Source organism: Capricornis sumatraensis, chromosome 23 (assembly GCF_032405125.1).
Source record: "Capricornis sumatraensis isolate serow.1 chromosome 23, serow.2, whole genome shotgun sequence".
Classification (NCBI taxonomy): domain Eukaryota; kingdom Metazoa; phylum Chordata; class Mammalia; order Artiodactyla; family Bovidae; genus Capricornis; species Capricornis sumatraensis.
In genome coordinates this window covers 15,066,514-15,087,383 of record NC_091091.1, presented here as the reverse complement: position 1 = coordinate 15,087,383, position 20,870 = coordinate 15,066,514, and the positions used below count along the sequence as shown (strand labels likewise).

Sequence of the window (20,870 nt, the reverse complement as noted above, 5' to 3'; positions counted from 1 at the left end):
AAACTGTCATAAATTCCACAACTAGCAAGTGAGAGCTAGTTGCTAGTTGTGGAATGAACATGAACATGGGATCTGAATCCTGGTAATGTGGCTCCAGAGTTCATAGTCTTTTTTTTTTTTTTTTTTTCTATTTTTTGGCCATGCCTCATGACTTGTTGGTTTCCCTGATAGCTCATTTGGTAAAGAATCTGCCTGCAATGCAGGAGACCTCTGTTTGATTCCTGGGTTGGGAAGAGCCCCTGGAGAAGGGATAGGCTACCCACTCCAGTATCGCTGGGCTTTCCTTGTGGCTCAGCTGGCAAAATATCCGCCTGCAATGCAGGAAACCTGGGTTCAATCCCTGGGTTGGAAAGATAACCCTGGAGAAGGGAAAGACTACCCACTTCAGTACTCTAACCTGAAGAATTTCATGGACTATCCATGGGGTCGCAAAAAGTCAGACACGACTAAGCGACTTTCACATGACTTGTGGGATCTTAGCTCTCCAACCAGGGATCGAACTGGTGTCCCCTGCCATGGAAGTATGGTGTTTTAACCACTGGACCACCAGGGAAGTCTCCAGAGTCCATACTCTTAAGTACAAGGCCACACTGCAGTCACCACAATGTTCTCTAAACACTGCATTTACACTCCTACTGTATCTCAGGTCCTGCGGTCTCGACACCAAGGAACTGCCCCATTCACTATGCAGAAAAGGATTAACCTTGCCCAAAGAAACATTTGGGTCTTGCTCCCAACTCCTGGGCAGTTTAGCCTTCAGAATGTCCTGCCTGATAGATGCCTCTGTTTACTTGGACAATGCAAAATGGTCTAAGTGCTGGGAAAGATTGAAGGCAAAAGGAGAAGGTGGTGGCAGAAGATGAGAAGATTAGATAGTATCACCAACCAATGGACATGAATTTGAGCAAACTCTGGGAGACACTGGAGGACAGAGGAGGCTGGCATGCTATAGTCCATGGGGTTGCAAAGAGTCGGAAATGGTTTAGCAATTGAACAACAACATGACTTACAATGTCATTTACAGTTAATGGGGGCAAGGGGCCACATGGAATCAGTTCTGGAGGGGCTGAAGACTAGGGTCAGCAACTCAAGCAGTCAGCCCTGTCTATGCAATCAACCCCCAGGAAAAACCCTGGACACCATGGCTTGGGAGAGCTTCTCTGGTTAATAATACTCCATATGTGTTAACATGCATCATCACTGGGGGAAATAAGTGCTGTCCACATGACTCCCAGAGGAAAAGACAACTGGAAGCTCCCCGCTGGAACTCTCCTAGACCCCGCCTGACCTGCTTTTGCTTGTTGTTAATGCTAATCTATATCCTTTTGTCATAGGAAATAGTAACCATGAGTGTAACAGCTTTGCTAAATTCTGTGAGTCCTCCTAGAAAATTAATGAACCTGAAAGCAATCTTGGGGACCTTCCAAAAATGTGCCCCCCGATCTGTTGCCCACTGTCGAGGTTCAGTTCAAGTCCCATTTCCTCCAGCAGGTCTTCCGCAATTATTTCCATGCCAAGTGAAGAACTGAGCTAGAACTAGGCTCTGACCTTGGATATCTTCTCTCTTCTACCTATACCAGTCTAAATTTCTTCTAGGCTTGGAGCTTCAAATTCTATAAATACAGAAAGTGAAAGTGAAAGTCGCTCAGTCCTGTCTGACTCTTTGTGACCCCATGGACTGTTCCATGGAATTCTCTAGGCCAGAATACTGGACTGGGTAGCCTTTCCCTTCTCCAGAGCATCTTCCCAACCCAGGAATTGAACCCAGGTCTCCCGGATTGCAGGCGGATTCTTTACCAGCTGAGCCACAAGGGAAGCCCAAGAATACTGGAGTGGGTAGCCTACCCCTTCTCCAGGGGCTCTTCCCAACCCAAGAATCGAATCAGGGTTTCCTGCACTGCAGGCGTATTCTTTACCAACTGAGCTATCAGGGAAGCCCAAACACTATATAAACACTGACACCTCCCAAATTTGTATTTCTGGTCCTGACCTCTCCTTTGACCTTCATACTCATGCATCTCTACAATTGGATGTATGATAAGCATCTCAAGTATGGCCAAAATGAATTCCTATCTTCTTTCCCAAACCCTGGTCCTCCCATGGCCTTCCCTCATCTTAGTAAACTCCATTCTTCTAGCTGTTGAGGCAAAAAAACCTTGAAATCACTCTTGACTATTCTCTCGACTCCCCACTAAAACAATCCAACCACATCTCACTGCCTCCCCACTGGTATCACCCTGGACTAAGCCATCAATGTGTGCTCCCTAGATTATTCTGGACAGCTTCCTAACCGGTCTCCTTGATTCCACCCTCATTTCCCTTCAGTCTGTACTCAACAAAGTAGACAAAATAATCCCACTAAAAATGAAGTCAAACCCCCTATCTTTCTTCTGCTCAAAACCCTTTTTCTTACAACACCCTATAAAGCCCTATGTAATCCTGCCCCATGTTATCACAGTGACCTCATTTCCTAATACTTACTCCATGCCAGCAGCACTGGCCTCCTTGTGGTTCCTGAAACGCACCAAGCACACTCCTGTCCTATCCTCTGCACACGCTGTTTCCTCTTCTGATCACATTTCTCACACATGGCTGCCTCCCTCAGGTTTTCTGGTCTCCTTGATGAAGCCCTTTCTGGCCACAATATCCACATTATAAACACACACACACTATTCCCTTTCCTGCTTTATTTTTTTTCTAAAATAAAGGAATTCACTTTGTTACTACATCACTCTTACCACTATTTAATATACTCTCTACTTCACACTTCTAGTTTCTATTTTTGCTCACTGGAATGTAAGCTGCAGGAAGGCAGACAGTTTTTGTCTGTTTTGTTCCCTGCTGTACAACCAGCCTTAGAATAGAGTCCTAATGTAGCAGATGCTGAATAAAGAACTGATAGACAGATGGACGAATGGATAGATGGAATTAAAAACATCACTTAGTAGCTGTTCAACCTCAGATAAGCCACACAAACTCTCTGAATCCAAATTCTCTCAGAAATAAAACAGGGATTAAAAAAGTATCTACATCAGAGAGTTATAAGGATTAAATTAGCAAACATATGAAAAATTCTTAGCACAATAACTGACACATAGCAAGTACTCAAAATACACTGGCTACTATCACAGAATGCACATAAGAGTCAAACAAATCCTTGTTAAATAAGTGAACAATCTACCAAACAATTAAGTATGGATAGCAAAGATCAAATCCCTAACACTCAATTATCCATGCTGTAGGGGTTGACTACCGTTAACACCTGGCAACTGTATAGGGGCTTTTGTAATTTTTACGACTAATGTTTCATTTGTTTCTTACACCGTACCACAGAAAATATCATTGCCTCCTTTTCACAAATGAGGCCCAGAAATACTAAATGACTTGCTCAATGTCACTCCCAACTCATGCTTTTCCTACAATGAATACACATAGCTAACAAGAACTCTTAATTAAACTAACAACATTACCCCAAAGAAAAACTCGCCTTAGCTGACCTGCATGAATGCTAAGTTGCTTCAGCATTGTCCAGCTCTTTGCAACCCTATGGACTGTAGCTCACCAGGCTCCTCTGTCCATGGGATTCTCCAGGCAAGAATACTGGAGGGGGCTGCTGTGCCCTCCTCCAGGGGATCTTCTCCACCCAGAAATCAAATCCGAACCCAAGTCTCTTATGTCTCCTGCATTGGTAGGTAAGTTCTTTACCACTGGAGCCACCTGAGAAGCCCCCAACTGACCTTAGTATGCTATAAACAAATTTTTTTTTCATAATTGTGAACATGTGTTACATTTCTCTAAGTAATATATATATATATATATAAAAGCTTTTCTAAGTTTATTTTTTACATATTTTAATAAAAGCTTGATATTTATCTGACTCAAAATACCAGCTAATAAACAGAAAATACAGAAAAAACTGGCTCTTTTTTTTCCCCTATCACTGCTGTAGCAGTGTAGCAAAAAGCCAGCAAGAGGCCGTCCAGGACTGCCCTGCCACAGTGCTGGCCAAAGCAAAGTCTGTGAGGGCGAAGGCGACACTCTTACCTCTGTGAAACAATGACGATAATATATACACAGAAGGGGGAGAAACAGGGTTATTTAGAAAGTTCTTTAAATGCACCCTTTAGTGTATCTTTCCAATTTAATCTCCGGAGTTTTAAAAACAAAACTATCCTCATTTTATAGTAATTCAGGTCACTACCTGTGCGTCTATTATAGCATCTGTTTATATACACACACACACAAATGGGCACATATGCTGATATATGATATTTATATGCATATATATGGATATATATGGGTATGCTGATGCTGAAGCCGAAGCTCCAATACTCTGGCCACCTGACGAGAGGAGCAGACTCATTAGAAAAGACCCTGATGCTGGGAGGAGAAGGGGTTGACAGAGGACAAGATGGCTGGATGGCATCACGACTCAATGGACATGAGTTTGAGCAAGTTCCGGGAGTGAAGGACAGAGAAACCTTGAGTGCCACACTCCACGGGGTCAGAAACAGTCCTACAAGACTGATAGGACTGAACGACCGAACAACAACAATGGGTATAATACATGTATTACAGCATATATATTAATATATTTAATAGCAGTATAATTATTATAGCAGGTGAACACTTTTTTCCTATTGATGTTATTAGAATGTAGAAAAATAGTATCAGGACATATGTAATACCTATTCTCCATTAACAAAAAACCAAAGCCCGAAGTGGGTGCACTATTCACATTCCATGCCTTCTGCTGTTAAAACAGAACTGTAAGTCCCATTACAGGAAATAAAAAAAAAATTAAAGAATTAGTATTGTGAATGAGAAGAGTAGGTCTCAATCTGCCTACTGATAAGTCTTAATCTTTCCTGATCCTTGGTAACTATCTACTCCTGAGTACAAACTGCACCCCAAGCTGATACAACCACATGTATCAACCACAATCCATATCAATGAGATCATTCTGAGCAGGGTACACAGAAGTGGGAAGTCAAGATAAAAAAATGTTCTAAATCACAGAAATCCATTACATTTAAAGAAAGTATTGAGGGATCAAGCAAGTGCCAGAATGCAAACTTCATCACAGTTCTCAGGTTTTTGATATTCTCAGGTCCTGAAAAGAACCCTAGAAATTTCATAGTTCTGTCTTTCTCAATTTAATAGTTGCAGCACAGATCTAACCAAACACAAGTACTCACAAAGGCATTAATCAATACATGTAGTTGATTTAACTCTCTACCCACTGTGATGAAAAGTAAGAAATAACTACTCTGAAAGTAAAAAGTGGAAGTGAAGTCGCTCAGTCGCATCCGACTCTTTGGGACCCTATGCATTGTAGCCTACCAGGCTCCTCCGTCCATGGGATTCTCCAGGCAAGAGTACTGGAATGGGGTGCCACTGCCTTCCTCAGGGGATCTTCCCAACTCAGGGAATGAACCCAGGTCTCCCTCATTGCAGGCAGATGCTTTACCGTCTCAGCCACCAGGGAACTACTCTAAACATGTGCTAATAAAGCCAATAACAAATAGCTAAGTGAATAGAGACAGGAAGGGAGAAAGGGTGGATATGTATAAGAACGCTGGAAAAACGAAGAAAAGCAATTTTTACTTTAAGAATTTTCACACAGCAAGAATTACCACTCTTTTCTCTGAAGGAAGCTATGCTTAATTACAGATAATCTGGAAAGAAGGTGTAGGAGACAGATATGGAGAGAAGCAGCAGCAATTCCCCCCAGAGACTTAGTGGACTAAGTGAAAGTGAAGTCGCTCAGTCGTGTCCGACTCTTTGCGATCCCATGGACTGTAGCCTACCAGGCTCCTCCGTCCATGGGATTTTCCAGGCAAGAGTACTGCAGTGGGTTGCCATTGCCTTCTCCAGGAGATCTTCCCAACCCAGGGATTGAACCCGGGTCTCCCACACTGTAGCCAGACACTTTACCGTCTGAGCCACCAGAGGAGTCATATTCCACTGCTTCTGGCTTAAGGCGGTAAAGATTGCCAAAAAAAATACTCCAGTACTCTTGCCTGGAAAATCCCATGGACCGAGGAGCCTGGTGGGCTGCAGTCCATGGGGTTGCAAAGAGTTGGACACGACTGAACGACTTCACTTTCACTTTTCACTTTCATGCATTGGAGAAGGAAATGGCAACCCACTCCAGTGTTCTTGCCTAGAGAATCCCAGGGACAGGGGAGCCTGGTGGGCTGCCGTCTATGGGGTCGCACAGAGTCGGACACGACTGAAGCGACTTAGCAGCAGCAGCAGCAGCACACACGACCACGTACTCACTATTAAGCGATTTACATGTACTATCTCATTAGTGTTCACTACAGCTTAATGATGCTATAGATACTGTCAGCATCCCAATTTACAAATGTAGTTTGGGAAGATTAAGATTTTAAGTCCAAAATCACAGAGTAGTGGGATCAAGATTTAACCTTCGGTCTACCTGGCTCCGAAGCCCAGTGCTCTTAACCATTGTCTTAGACAGCCTCTCCAGTCAGAAATGGTGATAAGCACCATGAGAATGCAGAGAAGTCAGCAGCACAGGAACTAACCAGATCACCTTTGAAGATCAACAATTGAGAATGACTCAGCAGGGAATCCCTGATGTGCACTGTTGCTCCCATCAGGTAAAATCATCCGATGAACAGAAAAAGGGGATGAGAAGTGAGGCATAGCTAATTGTTAGGCAGTATTAAATTACAAACGCAAGGAAATAAGGAGGAACAATGTATGAAGAGAAAACTGAGGGCCCGATACTTGGCTGACCTCAGCTGAACGGACTCTGAAAAATATATTTTTCTTTTTCCTTTTTATGTCTTTGAATGATAGTTATCATTCTTTGAAATTTTCACTTGCAGGGCAAGAAGGAAATACCATTCAGCATTGTTCATTCTCTGAATCCTAAACTGGCTAAGCAGCTGTATCCATCTAATTAGTGTGCAAGATATACTGCTGTTCTAAATTTTCAAGCAGCATACAATGTTAATGAAAATAAGCTTTTCTTCTTTCAAAATGTCCCCAGGATTTTATAACGTCTCTTGGCAAACCTAATCAAGTTCCTATAAATAAATACAGATATAACAAAACCAGAAAGAGTGAACATTAGAAAGTCAGTAAATTTTCCACTACCCTCATCCACTACGGTTGCAACTTAGTGCTCCATATATAGATAATAACTTCAGTAACAAGAGTCTTGTCATCACTTTCAAAAGCTTAGCACAATAAAATCTAACTTCTGACCAAATGTAATGCTAATCAGACAAAAATGCAGATACGAAATCAATTTAAAAGAGATGACTTTAAAACTGCGCAAAGAAAAACAAAAATAGACTAAGCTACACTATGATTTTATTTACATATTTTAACTAGCAACTAGGAATGCATAAAACCATTCTTATATATGTCTTTTTTAAAGGTATGTTTTAAAAACATAGCTAAAAACAATTTTTTGGTATATACTTTCCATCTTCATTATATCTAACCTATACCAAACTGTGGAAATATGAGTTATCTCTTAGTATCTGATCATCCGATTTATAGAATTTAAACAAGTAAATAAATGATATTTCTGAAATGCCTTCTTGAATTGCATGTATAGGGCTCCACCTAGTGGTAATAAAATAAATATAAGAAAACATGTCATTTAAATGTTAAGACTAGTTCTTTGAAAATTAATATTTGTATCATCAAATCACATGTCCTAACAGAGGCATTCAAGCTACTTTGATTTTTTTGGACAGATGTTACATTCTGTTAATATTATCAATTCACTAATCATATTCCAATTTTTTTAGGAAAACATCTTTCTGAAGAAAAACAACATTCACAAGCTACTGTGTTAAAAAGAACTCTTCTTACTACTAGTAACATTAGGAATTTTTTGTCAAAAAGCATAAAAAAATACCCTTATACTGTTCTCAGTATCTTTTTCTTTCATTGTATCTTCACTGAAAAAAAGATTCTATCACTAACTGTAAAGGAAATCTATTTGTTTCCTGAGAAATGATTTATTAAAATCTCTAGTAATAAAAAATTGCTTTTGCATCCTTTTGACCATTCTATATTTTTCCAGTCCACAGGCATTTTTCTGTTCTTGTACCAGTGTTTCAAATTGCATATCAAGCTTAATTTCTAAAATATGAGTCAATTTTGTATTTCTAGTAATTAGTATTCAAGATTTGGTATTTCATATTAATGAGATTTATGATACTTTTTCAGCAATTTCATATTTATATTGACTGTTTTTCATGTTCTAAGTACCAATCAAACTGATTAGTACTGAAACTTTGGTTACCATTAATAACTATAAAATATACTTTTCTAATATTAAACATATTTATGACAATTAACCACCTTATGATTATCAGCTTTGGACAAACTAAGCATTCCTAAAAACGCTGCTATGAAGACAATGGTAAACATAATACAGAAAAACTGACCAGAAATTTTCAAAAGCTATTAAAACCATCCTATCCACTTCCTATCCAATACAAGTTACTTGCTATCAATCTCAAAAATAGTTTTAAAAACAGGTTTTTGGTATATCAGCAAATTTGGTAAATTCAGCAATTGGTCATGCAACACACCAATCATCTGGCAATTAATTTCAGGCCAAGACTCGAAAATACTTCTTTTATAGAAGCACATGATGAATTACTAGTGTAAGTTCTTTCAGAATGGGGTATATGTAAGCCCCGAGTATAAAAGGGCAGTTAAACACCAGTGAGACTGTCTCATCAGCAGTTCTCTGGGCCCACTGTATGGATCCTGGAAACTAGGAGAAGATACACAGAGATACTCTTACCCTAAGGGCATGGCTTTGGTACTCCTAGGCTATGTAAATTGGAAATGTAATCTTATGTTTCAGTGGAGCGGTCTCTTCAATGCCAGTTTATAACCCACTTGAAAACCCTGCAGCCAGAGTCAGAAAGGGGGACTTGAAACACTGCAACTCTCCTCAACAGCCTTTAGAAGCACTTACGTCCCCAAACTCCAGTAACAGCCGTAAGAGAAAGAAACAGTGAGCTGAAAGACTCCACAGCAGCAAGTGAGCTGCCATTGAGGAGAAAAGACTCTTCTACATAAAATCACCTGATCTGGAACTCTTTTTTCAAAAAAACAATGAATAGCAAAGACACCATGTCCCTATCTTAAATACAAAAAAGGATTGCTCAAAGTACCATTCTTATCTTGGGGGAAAAAAATTTATACTACAGTTACTTAGCAATTTAGAACAGCAAGAAAGAAAATAGTCAACATAAGGTACCATGTCAAATGTTAGCACTCAACGTTTCTCCAACCATTTCATCAAATATATCTAACATGAATAACAACTTTCCAATAACTTTCCCTGATTCTTTGTAATCCAGGTGGAATTAAGAAGTGAAACAGCTAAAAAGACATTAACAGCAGGATAAAGATAGAGGAGAATTCTAACAATATTCCTCAAACACCAACCATGTACAATAGAAACTGAAAACTAAGTGCAGAAAATAGTCATCGCACAGGTGACATTAATACAGAGGACAGCTGCTCCCTATATCATTAAAACTTATCTGCACTGAGCCTAACTCTTCAAGGGGGCAGGAAAGGAAATGTAGTTTTATAACATGGTTCCAAAATTCTCTAACACATCTTCCATTGAGAGGTAGGGTCTATATCCCCTTCCTTTGAATTTGGACAGGCTTATGATAACTTCGACCAATGAAACATAACTCAGGTAATAATATGTGACTCCAGAAGCTAGAAAGAAGCCATGCAACTTTCACATACACTCTGGAGAAAACTATCCATCACGTAAGAAATCTAACAATCCTGAAAATGACATGCTGAAGGGGCCACGTGTGGGCACTCCCAAATGACAGCCCCCAACCGCCAGCAGAATGAGCGAGCCAGCATGGCTGTCTAGTACAGCTGGGCCTCAGCTGATTTTGGCCCAACCAGCAACCAATATCTGACTGCAGCCACATGCAAGACCCCAAGACACAACTGTAGAGGAATCTGTCTTCAATCTTCTACAAAAGTTTTCAAGTACAAGAACAATCTGGACATCTGTATAAAGTATCTAAAACAGAATTAAATTAAAATATTTTCTAGAATAATTCCTTTTTTCACTATTTCTTTTTTTCCTTTTGGCACTAATCCTTTTTGGCACTGTCCTTAACTTCTTTTTCCAACCCAGGATGCTCCTCCCTACAATATGCCTCAATCTTAAACTTCCTTCAAAATTCACCTCAAGCTAGTTCCTCTGACATACTTTCATGAATACTGAATAATACCTGTCCCATGACCTATTGCTTCCCTGGTGCCCCATGACCTACCGCTTCCCTGGTAGCTCAGACGGTAAAGCGTCTGCCTGCAATGCAGGAGACCTGGGTTCGATCCCTGGGTTGGGGAGATCCCCTGGAGAAGGAAAAGGCAACCCACTCCAGTACTCTTGCCTGGAAAATTTCATGGACAGAGGAGCCTGGTCGGTTACGGTCCATTGGGTCGCAAAGAGTCAGATACAATGGAGCGACTTCACTTTCCATGACCTAGAATTTTCCCAGTGCTATTATATACAGTCTATAATACACTTTTATTTATTTGTATAATATATCTAATTTATTCTCCAATAACTTATTGCATGTTTTATTTTCTAAATTCCTTGAGAACTGAAGGTGTCTTCCACTTCCATACTCAGTTCATAAATGCTATGAGGATGCAAAGAACTGCATCTAAACAAACAGAAAAGGTTCACTAGAGGGCACTCTTCACCTAAAAGTAATCTCTAGAAATTCAATATATTTCTTTTCACTGTTGCATCAAAATATGGTATGAATCTCACACTCAATTAACAACTAACTACTATAAAATCAAAATAAAAATAATATTTATTCCTTTTCTGAATCTACTTTATTCTGTTATCTACTGGTTTAATATAATGGTTAAAAACAGAAGAACAAAAACAGACAAATAGAGAGGCAAGAAATAAACCCACACACCTACAATCAATTAATCTATGATAAAGGAGGCAAGAATATACAATGGAAAAAAAGCAGTCTCTTTAGCAAATAGTGTTGGGAAAGCAGGATAGCCACATGTAAATCAATTAAATTAGAACAAACACTCCCGCACATCACATATAAAAATAAACTCACAATGGTTTAAAACCTAACTATAAGACACGCTACCATAAATCTCCTAGAAGAAAACTTAGGGAAAATATTCTCACATTTAAAATGTAGCAATATTTTCTTGGATCAGCCTTTTGAGGCAAAAGAAATAAAAGTAAATATAAACAAATGGAACCTAATCAAACTTAAAAGCTTCTGCACAGCAAAGGAAACCATCAGCAAAATGAAAAGACAAACTATGAAATGGGAGAAAATATTTGCAAATGATGCAATCGACAAGGGGCTAATATCCAAAATATACAACTCAATATAAAAAAAAAAATGTGCAAAAGAACTAAATAAGTATTTCTCCAAAGAAGAAATACAGATGGCCAACAGGCACATGAAAAAAATATTCAACACTGCTAACTATTAGAGAAATGCAAATCAAAATCACAAGGAAGTATATTGCCAGTCAGAATGTCTGTCATCAAAGTGCCTACAAACAATAAATGCTGGAGCGGGTGTGGAAGAAAGGGAACCCCCTTACACTGTTGATGGGAACGTACATTGGGAGCAACCACGATGGAGAACATTACGGAGACTGCTTAAAGAACGAAGATAGAAAAAAAAAAGAACGAAAATAGAGCTACCACGTGATCTAGCATTCCCACTCCTGGGCATACAGGCAGAGAAGACAGAAAATTCTAATTCAAAAGATACATGCACCTCAACGTTCACAGCAGCATTATTTACACTAGCCAAAACATGGGAACAACCCAAGTACCCATCAACAGACCACTGGTTTAAGAAGATGTTGTGTATATAACATACACAATGAAATATTAGTCATAAGAATAAAATACTGCCATTCCAGCAACATGGATGAACCTAGAGGTTATCACACTAAATGAAGACAGAGAAAAACAAATAGTATATATCACTTATATGTGGAATCTAAAAAAAAACAAATGAATCTATTTACAAAACAAATAAAGTCACAGACATAGAAAACAAACTTACGGTTACTAAAAGGGAAAAGGAAGGGGGAGAAAGATAGATTTGGAGTATGGAATTGAAGATACAAACTATTATATATAAAACAGGTACGAAACAAAGATTTACTGTATAACACGGAGAACTATATTCAATATCTGAAAATAACATATAATGGAAAATAATGTGAAAAATATATATATATATTAGTCACTTTCTTATATACCTGAAACTTAACACAATATTGGAAATCAATTATACTTGAACTGTTTAATTTTAAAAATAACAGAATGATAAACACAATAAAAATTTTCTGGCAACTCCAAATTCTTATGGGGAAGTATGGACAATCTAGCGTAGGATAAATTTTTATAGATTACACGGTGCCTGATACAGCACAGGCACTCGGATATTAAAAGAACACACAGAAATTAAAGGTCACCTTAAAGTCACTGTTTGAATTTGTAGTAAATACGTAAGAATTTATACATTATATTGAAAACTGATGGGAAATTAGCACTGAATCCTAAGTTAAGATTTAAAAAAACTAAGTATCAGTCAAATATAAATAAAAATTTATTTCACTTATCTTCTCCACCAGATTTGGAAAAATCTACAAATAGACAATTTTTATTATTTTTTTCATGTTAAGTGTCTTATATATGAGGATAATGCTAAAATTGCTGAATGAAAAACAATCCTAAAACCTCTAACAGATTTGAGTTTTTAAAACTACCTCTGAACTATATAACACGCATTTTATGGGAAAAAACATGTCAAGTAAAGTTAGTGTTTAAAAAATTAAGTTTTGGAGGTCCTGGAAAAGATGTAAGTATACCCTGAAGTAAAAAACAGAACTTTACCAAACTGCACAAAATATTAAAAATGAAAGTCTGATGCAAATGAATTTCATGTGAACTCTGGAAGAAAGGATTCCAAAATTATGCATTTTAAAAATAAATATATTAATACATATTTAATTTTTATAATGCATTTTTCAAAAGACACTGTGCCAAATCAATGTAATTGAGAAATAATGTGGAAGAAAAGAGAAAGATGGTAATCCTGATACAAGGCTGATCTTAACCCCTACTATTTATCCTGACCACAAAGTTCACTTCTGCTGGTCATTTCGCTCAGAAGAAAAAACGGAGAGAAGTTGAGAAGAGAAATTCTGTGTCCACTCAAAAGCAGAATATAAATTAACCAAATTAAAAATAAAAATAATCTTTCACATTTGTACTGGTGCTTTGCAATCCACAAAGCAATTTTGCATACATCACTGCATTTGATCCCAAGAACCCTAGGGAAGCAGACAGGGCAACTGGTTTTATCTCTGCCTCACAGATGAAGGAAATGAGGCTCAGAAAAACTAAAGGATTTGCTCAACAGCACATGCCTACAAAAGGCCAGAGCCAAGTATACAATCCAAGTCTTGAACTCACAAGGAGTGTTACAGGATATTGCACAAAAAAGTAAAAGGAGCTCACTGCAAAAAAAAAAAAAATCACCATTCAGTAGATGAATTTTTTTATTTTAAATATGTCAGTAACATATTCATTACACATTTCCAGACTTTCTTATTACTATGGCAATGCCTCTATTAATGAATTCTCTTGAAATTAAGCTCCTTTAAAATGAAGTCGGCAATACTCAAACAACAATAACACATATACACACTCTCTTCACAAACCACACAAAGAATAGTTGCCTGCGTTCACATCCAGGCATGCAAAAACAGAAAACAAAACAACAAACAAACCACTATGTATGGATTCTATTAGGCCTGGTCTACCAAACTGAAAAGAACTAGCCCTTCTACTAAGAAAGGCTAGATTTATGTTCTTTTTTACTACAGGAATGAATGAATGAGGATAGAAATGATGAAAAAAGAGAAGGCAGAGAAAGATGATGTCTTGTTTTTCATCATTCAGAACTGAAAAAGGGCCTGACAAGGGTAAAAAGGTCAGTAATCTTTCTTGCATCAAGTGGGTTTCCAGTCCTGGAGAGAACAAACCAGAAACTGGTCTTCCTAAAGCTACTGGAGGCCTGTATTTTGGAACACAGAGGAATAAGGAACCTGTATCTGACCCAGTACAAGTTTAAGATAGAGGACCCTCCCTTCCTGAGTATAGTTCTGGTCACATTCCTTACTGTTTCCAATCCTAATGTAAACCTTCCTCCCTTTTTTTCCCTTCTTCCCTTCTAACCTTTCTTAGTCAAAATTTAATTGTTTTTATATTGCAGCTTTCATTATTTCATAATCTAAGTCAGAAGGCAAAGGCTCAGAAGCCAAATAGCCTATGTTCTACATCTAGCTCACCACTTCCTGAGAACCTAGGGTAAATGACCTAATCTTTCTCTACCTCAGTTTCTTCATCTGCAAAATGGGTATCTCATTTGCATCTTATGAAGATTAAATGAAATAACAGAAACAAGTATTTTAAACAGTGGCATATAGTAAATATTCAAAAATGTTAGCTGTATTTGTGCGTGTCTGTGTGCTCATTCAGTCGTGTTTTCCAGGCAAGAATACTGGAACAGGTTGCCATTTCCTACTCCAGAGGCTCTTCCTGACCCAGGGATCGAATCTGTATCCCCTGCATCTCCTTTACTGGCAGGTGGATTCTTTACCACTGAGCCATCTGGGAAGCCCTATTACCTATTATCTACTACTTGATTATTTTCAATTCCAGGAACAAAGATCCTAAGAAATTATTTTCTTTCACAAAAAAAATAAGAACCACCTAAATGTGTAACAATTAGAAGACAATCAAACAGAGAAAACAGGATGAGACTTCATTATCAAACATTTAACAAAATTCAACATCTAAAATGTTAAATATCATAACCAATAAATATTCAACAAGTAGCATGTCATTTCTAATATTAAAAATGACTAGAGTTTTGATTATCCTTAAGCAGTAGGAAAAAAGTTATTTTTTTCTCCTATTCTAGATATTCAAGTTTTCTATAATGAAGGTTCTTGTTTTTCATTAATTCAATTCAAAAAGTGTTTACTGAGAGTCTATTGTACCCATGGCATTATGCTATATAACAGAGTTGGAACTAATCAGGGATGCATGACAATAATAGGCCTCACTGACTATTAGATTAGGCCTACATTTAAGACATTTATTTAAAGAATTCAGAATTCCCTATGGTCCAGTGGTTAGGGCTCAGTACTTTTGACTAGATGGCCCAGATTCAATCCCTGGTTGGGGAATTAAGATCCTGAAAGCTGTGCAACACAGCCACACAAGAAATAAATAAAATATACATATTAAGACATACAACTAAATAACACTGTGTAGCATTTTTTAAAAATCCATGCTATAAGAATTCAGACACAGAAAATATACATATATGAGTGTGTGTATATATAATTATATACCTCCACATAGAATGCAGTGCTCTGAGATGCCAAGATTTCATAAAGGAAATACGACCTAAGAAGGGAATTCAGTGATAGGTAGGCAATTGAGTAAGTGGAGAAATAAGGAGGAAGGAATTTAATCATGATACAGCCAAGAAAAAAAGACAGCCTTGTGAAAAAGACAAACAGTTTAACTGATACAAAGGATACCTGTTGAACACGGTGGGAATTCTATTCTAACTCTTAAGAGTAGTTATTGATTTTCTCTAGGCAGGGGTCTGGAAGTAGCAAGACTCTTCTATGATTTTAATAAAAGTTACAGATCTTCTCCCAAGAAAAGTGCACAAACACAACTGCATATATTCTTTGTCTCTGAAAACTCCTGACCATTCACAACGCTGGACGAGCAGTACAACCTCTTCTCATCGTACTGCAGAGCACCAGAGGTGAACAGCTGATCTGAGTTAGTTCAATCAGACACATTCTTTCAGAAATTTTGAAGCAGAATTCAGAAACAGTCAGCTTATGACACAAGGAAGCTGTATGTGGTCATCCTCCTCAAGGGCAAAGAGAAGCAGAGAAGGCCAGACCTCAGAGAATAAAGAAGAAGAATGAAGCTGGAGAAACAGAAATATGGTCTTCTACTTCTTTGTTTCAGTCTTTTGAGAAGTAGTTCTGTGGGATACCCGGTAACTTTTTTTTTTTTTTCTTAAGTTGGTTTGGTACTTAAAACTAAAACAAAAAATCTTTAACTAAGACATACATGCACGCATACACCTATACACACATCTTCTTACAATTATGAGGAGTTGACAAACCCCCTTATCTGACTAACATATTGGAGCATGTCTTCCCAAATGAATAGGTTGCAGGTATACCACAGCAACAGTCATCTCAACCCTCACTCTAACTTTCTATCTGTGCCATGATATATAAAATGCTGGGAAGCGTATTTATTTCAAAATAATTCAGAAATAAAGGCGAAGTTTAAGTAAACAGATGTTTGAGGAAAAGAAAATGTCAAACAGGCCTCTAGAGTAATAATAAAAAAAAATAATAATATAATGCCATCTAGCTTTTATACACCACTTTTAACTTCTTTAAAACTTCCACAATATTGCATGGCCAAGTAAAGAACTCAGGATAAGTTAAATATCCTAAAATACCACTGTTGGGTAACTAAATCAAGTAGGTATCTTGTAGCTACAGAGTAACAGAACTTTTAGCAACTCCAGAAGTGTATAAACATAGAAATGTATAAACAGAATTTAACTTCTTTCACCAAAGAATGCTAAAAAAGATTTCTTGTTCACAAAATATTCACTCTTTTCCCATTAAATATTTTATCTAGTTTGCTACATGTGCTCTTAGAACACTTTAGTAAATAATGTCCAGGTGCTTCCTTTAATTCAGTTGAAAGTATTCTGTCAAACAATATTTTAAATGACAGAGCTGACATACCCTAATTTTTTAAAAAAGGATACACTCATATCTTAAAGGATCATACAACCAATCAAAGCATCAAGATCAAACACAGGCAAAAAAATAAAGATGATTTCCTCTATATTTTTGATGTTCTATTTTACTTGCCTTGTTTTCCTCTATGTGCAATTTCTCGAACTTGCTCTCACTAATGGTATCCTGTTTCCATGCTGAGGGAAGGGCCTAGTGCAGTCTGTTCGTTAACATTACTTCCTATAACCAGGACTGACATTCTGTAATACTGACATTAACACTCACTGAAATTCTGGTTAACAACACAGCCCAAGGATGATCGTTAATGGACATCCTCTATGGTGAAATCTGAATTGATAATCAGCTAACACAGATTTGCAATAGACTTCCTCCTTCCTGTTTTTACACTCCTGACCAAGATGTCTCTTCCTGTTGACTTTTGTGCTACTTGGTAAAAAGCTAAAGATGAGAAATGGAAAACACCTGATACATATAAATTAAATTTCTCCTCTAGGGTAACAAATTGAATTGCCAAGTAATTTAATTCAAAAAGCTTAAGCAAGTAAGCAGATTAATGTATGCAGAGGTGGACTATTTCCCCAGAAAAATTTAGAAAATTCAACAAAAATATCAAACCGTCTATAGCAGATCTAAAGGGCAGTTTGCCTAATAACCTAAGCTCTCCCATCTATACATGCTACCAAAATCCTTTACAGCAGTTTTAATCTATAATTAAGGAGAAATTCACTTAAGATTGACTTCTCAGCAAAACAGCCAAAAACAAAACAACAAAAACCACCATTCATCATGGAAAACAAAACAGAAAATAAATTGAGCTTTATACTTATAACCTGTATACTCTATGCTAAAAACTACAGTTCAAGATATAGATATAATGTATATTGTACCCAAAACTTTAGCCACAATGTTCATAAAACACAAACTCTAAGAGATGTAGGAAGTGAGTAACAAATTAATAAAATGGGACAGTAACACACCTCTCTCAGTTCAAGAAAGAAAAAAGACAGAACCGACCTATTTAATAGACTCTGTGTGAAAATGAGAACTCAAATATAAAAAAGAATATGCTTTATTTTTAAGAGTACATGAAACACTGATGAAAACTAACCATATATTAAGCCACAAATAGTAAAACCTCAATGAATTCCAAAGAATAGGATTTAGTGAAAATAGATTTACCTAACTGTAGTGAAATAAAATTAAAAATTAAAAGCCTTTTTTTTTTAATAAAAAAGACTTCACATCTGGAAATTTTTTAAAAACATACTATTTAAAAAGCTGTTGGATCAAACTGAAAATACAAAAATAAAGCAGAATTTCTTTAAAATAGCAATGAGAAAAAATATCAGAATATATGAAATACAGCTAGATCAGTCACCAGAGAAAAATTAACAGCATTAAATAATTATCTCAATAAAACAAAATGAATGAATCAAGTACAAAACACAAAAAGCTAGAAAAAGAATAAAATAAATCAGAAGAAATAAATCATTACATATAAAGGCAGAAAGGAATGACTTAGAAAATAAACTACTGGACTGAATAAATTCTGAGACAGATTGTTTTTTTTTAAGTCAACAAAATAGATCAACTACTAACAAACCTGACAAGGAAAAAAATGAGTGAAATCACAAATACTGTATTCTAAATCAGAACTGACAAGGGGGATAAAACAAGCCATCAAAAACTGAAGGAAATTTTAACATGAGACTACATTACACAACTCTACTCAAATAAATTTGAAGAGATGGATAATTCAAAAGAATACAACTTACTGACTCTCTAGACGAAACCAACTATTAACAGAAAAAACAAGAGAAACGAGTTAAGATGCTCACACAGGAAAAATAAGAGGCACCTGATTTCATCAGGTAATTCTAACAAACCTTTAAAGATTAAATAATAATCAATGCTAATTATACTATTCTAAAGCACAGGAGAAGAAAGAAAACTTCTAATTTTATTTAATGAGATGAGCACAACATTGATTCAATGATGTGAGGAAAAGTGAAAGTCAAGTTGCTCAGTCGTGTCCGACTCTTTGTGACCCCATGGACTGTAGCCCACCAGGCTTCTCCGGCCATGGGATTTTCTAGGCAAGAGTACCAGAGTGGGGAAACCGCACCAAAAAAACTAGCCCATGTCACTTATGAATATCAGTGCAAAAAAAAAAAATCTTGAAAAGCATACGCACAAACAGAATTCAACAGCACACTAAAAGAGCAATTCACTATGACACAAATGTGATTTATTCTATGAAGACAGGACTATTTCAAAAACAATGTATTAATAAATTCAAGCATATTATGTTATAATGGTATACAGCACATGAATAAACATGTAGATAATGAACAGGATAAAAAAATCTGAGATAGATCCACCACATATAAAAATTTAGTAAATGATACCAGCAGCATCTTAAATCACTGTGAAAAAGATATACTTTTTAATAAGAAGTGTTAAGATAGCTAGCTGGTTTGCCATATTAAAATAAAGACAAAAGCATATCATACTCCAGGAAAATTCAAAAAGATCAGAAATGTGAAAGTAAAAAATAAAATCATACAATTACCAAAAGAAAACATGAGTGGATTTCCCTATAACCTAGCAGCATGGAAAACTTTAAAGCAAAAAGGAAAGATTGATGAATTTTATTTTCATAAAAACTTTTGCAAGACATCAGCATAGTAAAAGAGAAAATTTTAAAATATTTCCAACCAGTGGCAAGAATTGCAAAATATTTTTAATAATTTTGAAAATTTTGAAATATTTTGAATAATAGAAAACAATCACTAAATGTTCCATCCAGCACATCCTTCTAGATTATCTGTGGCTTTCGTTGTCTTTGAACCGTTTTACATTTCTGTAAATTGCTGGAAACTGATAGTGATGCAAGTTATTCTTGCCCATAGAAATGTAACACACTTTTATCAGTGGAATGCAACTGATTATTGCCCTGCAGATACTGACCAATTATATGCCTATTGATAAATCTATTTCAACAATCTCACAGGCCAATATCATTTTCTGCCGTTGCCTTTGAAACAGTTGTAACATATTAATGGTTCCCTCATTATTTAATAAGTTAAATAAAATCTTTGGAATGCATTAATTTACTACCTGTATGACCTCCCTGGTGGCTCAGACGGTAAAGTGTCTGCCTACAAAGCAAGAGACCCAGGTTCAATCCCTGAATTGGGAAGATCTCCTGGAGAAGGAAATGGCAACCCACTCCAGTATTCTTGCCTGGAAAATCCCACGCAAAGGGTCGGACATGACTGAACGACTTCACTTTCTTTCTTTCTTTCTTTCACTATCTGCATGTGGAGCATAATTTTATCATTTTTTTAAAATTATCTTGTAATAGTTTTGGAGGGTTCATCAAAATTCCCAGTGGACTCACTGGGCAGAAACAGGAAACTGCACTGCCAGAGACCTTCACCTCTGCTTGAGGTTTTTGTTATTTTTTTTGGTTCCACAACCAGGGATTGATTTTGCAGTGAAAGTGCAGAATTCTAACTACTAGGCCACCAGGGAACTCTTCCTTTTTCTTTTTAGATTTTTATTTATTTTGGCTGCGCTGGGTCCTGGCTGCAGAACTCAGGCTCTTCGTTGCCCCATGGCATGAGGGATCACTGAACTGGCGTCCCCTGCATTGCAAAGCCGATTTTTAACCACTGGACCTCCAGGGAAGTACCCCCGCTTTCGTTTTTAAAGGTCTCCTAGGAGGAAAACCCAAGTGGCAACATACATTTAACTTGACTGACTCCCTGTTTCTCCGAGTTTGGTCTCATTTTCTTCTCTACAGACCATGGCATCGGGTCCCGTCAATTCATGGCAAAAAGAAGAGGAAAAAGTATGAAGCATTGACAGATATTATTTTCTTGGGCTCCAAAATCACTGCGAACAGAAACTACAGCCATGAA

The 20,870-nt window shown here is 37.0% G+C and overlaps 1 protein-coding gene across 3 annotated transcripts in view; it reads right to left on the bottom strand.

Annotated features, from left to right (window-relative positions):
• The window catches only part of EXOC6 (exocyst complex component 6), a 190,046-nt gene that overhangs the window by 139,003 nt on the left and 30,173 nt on the right, over positions 1-20,870 (bottom strand). The window lies entirely within an intron of this gene.